This window comes from Crinia signifera, chromosome 7, assembly GCF_055691185.1.
Source record: "Crinia signifera chromosome 7, ASM5569118v1, whole genome shotgun sequence".
In the NCBI taxonomy this organism is placed as follows: domain Eukaryota; kingdom Metazoa; phylum Chordata; class Amphibia; order Anura; family Myobatrachidae; genus Crinia; species Crinia signifera.
This window is the reverse complement of record NC_139223.1, coordinates 180,037,579-180,043,200: the sequence shown is the minus strand read 5'-3', so window position 1 is coordinate 180,043,200 and position 5,622 is coordinate 180,037,579. Positions and strand designations below refer to the sequence as shown.

General features: G+C 44.6%; 1 protein-coding gene across 1 annotated transcript in view; it reads left to right on the top strand.

Moving 5' to 3' along the window:
• The window catches only part of RAMP1 (receptor activity modifying protein 1), a 62,262-nt gene that overhangs the window by 22,514 nt on the left and 34,126 nt on the right, over positions 1 to 5,622 (top strand). The window lies entirely within an intron of this gene.

Here is a 5,622-nt window from a genome sequence, read left to right as displayed (position 1 = left end):
TACTAGTTCCTTTGGAACTGTAAAAATAAAAGCAAATGTTCGGTTTAGTGCATCACACATCTTCCTCAGCAAAGTCAGTATGATATCTGAGGCAACAGGAGTGTTACTTTGTATACTGTAATACACGTAGCTAGGTGTTAGCTACCATATATACTTGTGTATCTTCTACACAGATGGACTCACAGATGCATCCTCACCAATGTGTAGTGTCACACACACACACACACACATATACAGTATATATATAATGATCTGAACCGGGCAATAAATGCTGAATACAGCAGGAAGTGCCCAGCTGACATTGCGGTATGTTTCCTGTCACCTCTGACCTGCAGGGCAAAGGTGACCTCTGATGTCTTGTTCAGCAATATTGTATTTCAATTGTGGGGGTGAGAACTGAAACATCAGTCACTAGTATGTAAAACTTCAAGAGCTGTTTTCTCCTTGTCTGTCACTATGCCAGACCCTCTGGGATCCATCCTCACTCCTGCCCCCTGTGTGGCTATGAGCCAATGTTGTAACTGCATATAGAATACACAGGGTTGCCTACCCTCCTGGAATGCACGGGAGGGTCCTGGAAAGCGGGTCCCGCTCCCGGCCTACGGAAATGGGGGAAACCCTCCCGCATTGCCTTTCATCTCCCTCAAACCGCTGCCCGGCGGGGGATCCGCGGGTCAAATGATGCGATCTCAGCATTTTATCTCCGCCCCTCGCAGTTTAATGCCTGAAATTCCAGCATTGCATGGTGGGGCAAAAATGATGCGATCACTCTAGACACGCCCCCAACAGGGCAGTCCGTCTGTGGCTCTGACCCCCGAATCGCCCTTTTTTCCCTCCAGGTGATGGCCCCGCCCCCTGCTTCATTGAGTTGGCTGCCAGAAAGTCGGTTAAAAGGAAAGTCCCTATCTGCTCCTACCTCCAATCTCTGTCTTCACAGCTCCCTCTCTCCATATCCAGCAAGGTTTGTTGGGTACACACCTAAATATTTATCTGTCCAATCTGTCTGGTGAGAACAAAAATCTGGTAATGTATAGGAACAATTGGCAATCAACCATTTGCACCCAAACACTGGAAAACAAGACAACGGTCATTCCGAAAACTTGTTACATCCATTTGGTTCAACAAGCTTAGTCCAAACAATAATTTTGGTCTGTTTTCCAACATTTGATAGCAAATGATTGATTGGAACTAGAACGATTTTGCAGGATTTTGGCCGATTACGGGCATTCGGGTCAATATATCATCTGAAAAGGAGTGCGTTTTGTGCATGCGATATATCGTATGTGCTATATCGCAGGAAGTTTGACTGATGTTTCCAGTCCCTCTAGCCCCCTAACCCAGCCCATCATATATATCGTATGGTACAATTGTAAACTATATATTGCATTTATCTCGGCTTGATCAATCGCATGAGATATATCTTATGGAAAAATGACACCAAAGTACCATATCGTCTGGAATCACTCCCAGGAAGGTCCAGGGGGAGTTCAAGGGAAATTGCATCCGACTTCAGCGTCAGATATATCTATGTAGTGTATGGGGCCTTAAGCCATTTCCGCGTAACCAACTTAATCCATAACAGGGGGTTGCTAAGTAGCCGATATATCTGAGGCCTGGTGCCTGCAGCAATATTCACACATTAGTAATAAACACAGAACACAATAAGTGTGATAGAAAGATGGAAAACTGAGGACCTTACACAGGGATCAGATGTTTATAGAAGCAAACTGGGGTTAAGCTCACACTACGGTGTCTGTATTCCCAGAACAACAGCGGAGCAGATCATGCGCATAGCAAACTGATATAATAGAGTAATAGACCTTAAACAGAAAATATATCATTGAACTCTATCACATGGAAATTTCGGCCAATCCTTAAACCCCTCCTCCATTCCTGCACTTATTTTAGTAAAGGATAGATGCGGGGGAGCAGCATTTGAATTCCTCTGTCAGGTGCAAAATAATTGAATTCCCCCATAGAGGTAAGGAGCAGCCTAAGCCTTATTATTATATCGGATTTGTGTAAAACATTTCTCTTTTTGCACTACTTATGTTATTTTGCCTTAGATATTACTGTTTTGCTCTAATTTATTACATTACCTTTGCAGAACATAAAACCTTTGTTGTTGAAAGGTCTGGCAGACACACGTTCTAATTCCCTGTGACAGGTTAGCAGACCAGCGTTCAGCAAGAGTACCTTAACTAGCACCTGGGGGATGAAGAGCAAATTGGGAGAATTAATTGGTAGGAGCCTATGAAATAGTGTGTGGTGCTGAAGAGGCGTGGCTAGCCATATGTGGTGCTGAAGAGGCGTGGCTAGCCATATGTGGTGCTGAAGAGGCATGGCTAGCCATATGTGGTGCTGAAGAGGCGTGGCTAGCCATATGTGGTGCTGAAGAGGCGTGGCTAGCCATATGTGGTGCTGAAGAGGCATGGCTAGCCATATGTGGTGCTGAAGAGGCGTGGCTAGCCATATGTGGTGCTGAAGAGGCGTGGCTAGCCATATGTGGTGCTGAAGAGGCGTGGCTCGCCATATGTGGTCGCTTTTATAGCAACATCATTTTAATACCACCTGTCTCATCTAGTGCTTTAAAGATGGCCATGGAGAATGGTGACAGTTTTTTTTTTGTGAATGGACACTTATTCTCAGTTATGCGCTGCAGAATTTGAATGTGCGGTATAAATAACTGGTGAGAATAAACGTTTGTACCCACAAACTGCATTATGGGTACTGTAACCTGATCACAATAGTCAAATGGAAAATAGAGACATCAGTATAGGTTCAATTACTTGTATTTACTGACACTGGCAGTCTCTGGTATTTACTGACACTGACAGTCTCTTTGTTTAGACAACACACTAAGTATCCGTAACACCTAAACCCAAATATTGACATCTTGGCACTTAATACAGAACGGCATTGTTTAATACATTAGTCTTCTCACGCTGCACCTATGTCAGCTCAATTAGCGATATGGGAATAACAAGACAAACAAAGAGGGTTTTGGCTACTGGGGCCAATTTGTCAATTAACTAAAAATGCCGGTGTGTTGGGTCAGTTACATAGTTAGCGGTTATAGAATCTGCAGCACAGTACAGTACGCATCCAGTCCACGTGTTCCCAACTGTTCTTTTATTTTTAATTCCTCTTATACAAGCTCTTCACTGTACGGCAAAGAGCTTTAAAAGGTAGTCCAGTGGTTGCGCAGCCGAGCTGCAGTCAGTCGCCGGGCTGCCATGTTTTGAGGCGATATGATGCCACCCTTGCACAGCGCAGCATTTCATTATCTTACCCAAAAAGTGTGCAAAGTGAGTCAAATTATCTGATGTCCCTTACCAAGTCTACTCATCTGATGGTGACCACAGGCAACGGTTGAACACCGTCATCTGATGAGCCAGGCACTGATATCAGTTTATAGGGCTAAACTCAATACCCAGCAGATGACTAATACACAGTACAGAGCCCCTCCAGCTGATGACAGTATACAGTATATATAGCCCCAACATCCGATGCCCAGTATACAGTACACAGAACCATCGTGTGATGACCAATATACAGTACAGACCCCTTCCAGCTGATAACCAGCATCAATACACAGGCCCATCAGCTGATAACCAGCATCAATACACAGGCCCACCAGCTGATAACCAGCATCAATACACAGGCCCACCAGCTGATAACCAGCATCAATACACAGGCCCAAGAGCTGATAACCAGCATTAATACACAGCCCCACCAGTTGATGACCAATACACAGTACAGAGCCCCTCCAGCTGATGACAGTATACAGTATATATAGCCCCAACATCCGATGCCCAGTATACAGTACACAGCACCATCGTGTGATGACCAATATACAGTACAGACCCCTTCCAGCTGATAACCAGCATCAATACTAGGGTTACCACCTAGTCCCTTTAATTCCGGACACATATTAATTACACAGGTTCTGTGGCTGGCTGACTTCAAGACTCCACTTCACCTGATTTTAAACTGCCACAGAACCTGTGTAATTAACATGTGTCCGGAATTAAAGGGACTAGGTGGTAACCCTAATCAATACACAGGCCCACCAGCTGATAACCAGCATTAATACACAGCCCCACCAGTTGATGACCAGTATACAGTACAGAATCCCTCCAGCTGATGACAGTGTACAGTATATATAGCCCAAACGTCTGATGCCCAGTATACAGTACACAGCACCATTGTGTGATGACTAATATACAAAACAGACCCCTTCTAGCTGATAACCAGCATCAATTCACAGGCCCATCAGCTGATAACCAGCATTAATACACAACCCCCCCAGTTGATGACCAGTATACAGTACACAGCCCCACCAGCTGCTGATCAGTATACCGTACACAGCCCCACCAGCTGATGACCAGTATACAGTACACAAACCCACCAGCTGATGACCAGTATATAGTACATAGCCCCAGTGTCTAATGACCAGTACACAGCCCCACCAGCTGATGCCCAGTATACAGTACATAGCCTCAATGTCTAATGACCAGTGTACAGTACACATCCCCACCAACTGATGACCAGTATACAGTACACAGCCTCACCAGCTGATGACCAGTATATAGTACATAGCCCCAGTGTCTAATGACCAGTACACAGCCCCACCAGCTGATGCCCAGTATACAGTACATAGCCTCAATGTCTAATGACCAGTGTACAGTACACATCCCCACCAACTGATGACCAGTATACAGTACACAGCCCCACCAGCTGATGACCAGTATACAGTACACAGCCTCACCAGCTGATGACCAGTATATAGTACATAGCCCCAGTGTCTAATGACCAGTACACAGCCCCACCAGCTGATGCCCAGTATACAGTACATAGCCTCAATGTCTAATGACCAGTGTACAGTACACATCCCCACCAACTGATGACCAGTATACAGTACACAGCCTCACCAGCTGATGCCCAGTATACATATTACAGAGCAATGTGTCCAGTACTAGATGGTGGGATAGAGTATAAAACCTTGAAACTGATGATAAGAACTTTCCAGCTAATACCATTGTGATGTGTGCCATCCTGACATCACAATTGTTGTAGACTAGAGGTTGTATTGGTCATTAACTGATCATTAAAGTGGAGTTATTGCTGTTGCAATCAATATAAATCTCCAAGAAGCCAGAATGGACAGAAGTGTATGGAATATATGTGTATTATATGTCTGATCTGGGCACAGAGTTGGATTGGGCTGTTCCGTCACTGGATAGCTGATGGTGCCAAAACATAGTTTCAGTAGTGATCGGTGCAGAGACTGACGATGGAACCCTTCCCATATCTTTGGACCGAGCTTTGTCTTTGGGTACATAAACTATTGTGGGCCGGTGCATGTGCTTTTAATAGATATGCACAGACAAAACATTTATAACCTGCCAACATTTTGTATTCCTACATAAATGACAGAGTGTTACATATAAACATGGTCTGTTTGCTTTGAGCCCTGTCATTACTTGCCTTACCTATACTTTATTTGCTTCCAGTAAACAATCGTTGGCTACTCTGACAATATTCACTTTGGCCTCTGTTACTAACATGAGTGACACAAATACAGCAGCAGTGAGACTGAGGGTAGGGATGAGCAGTGGG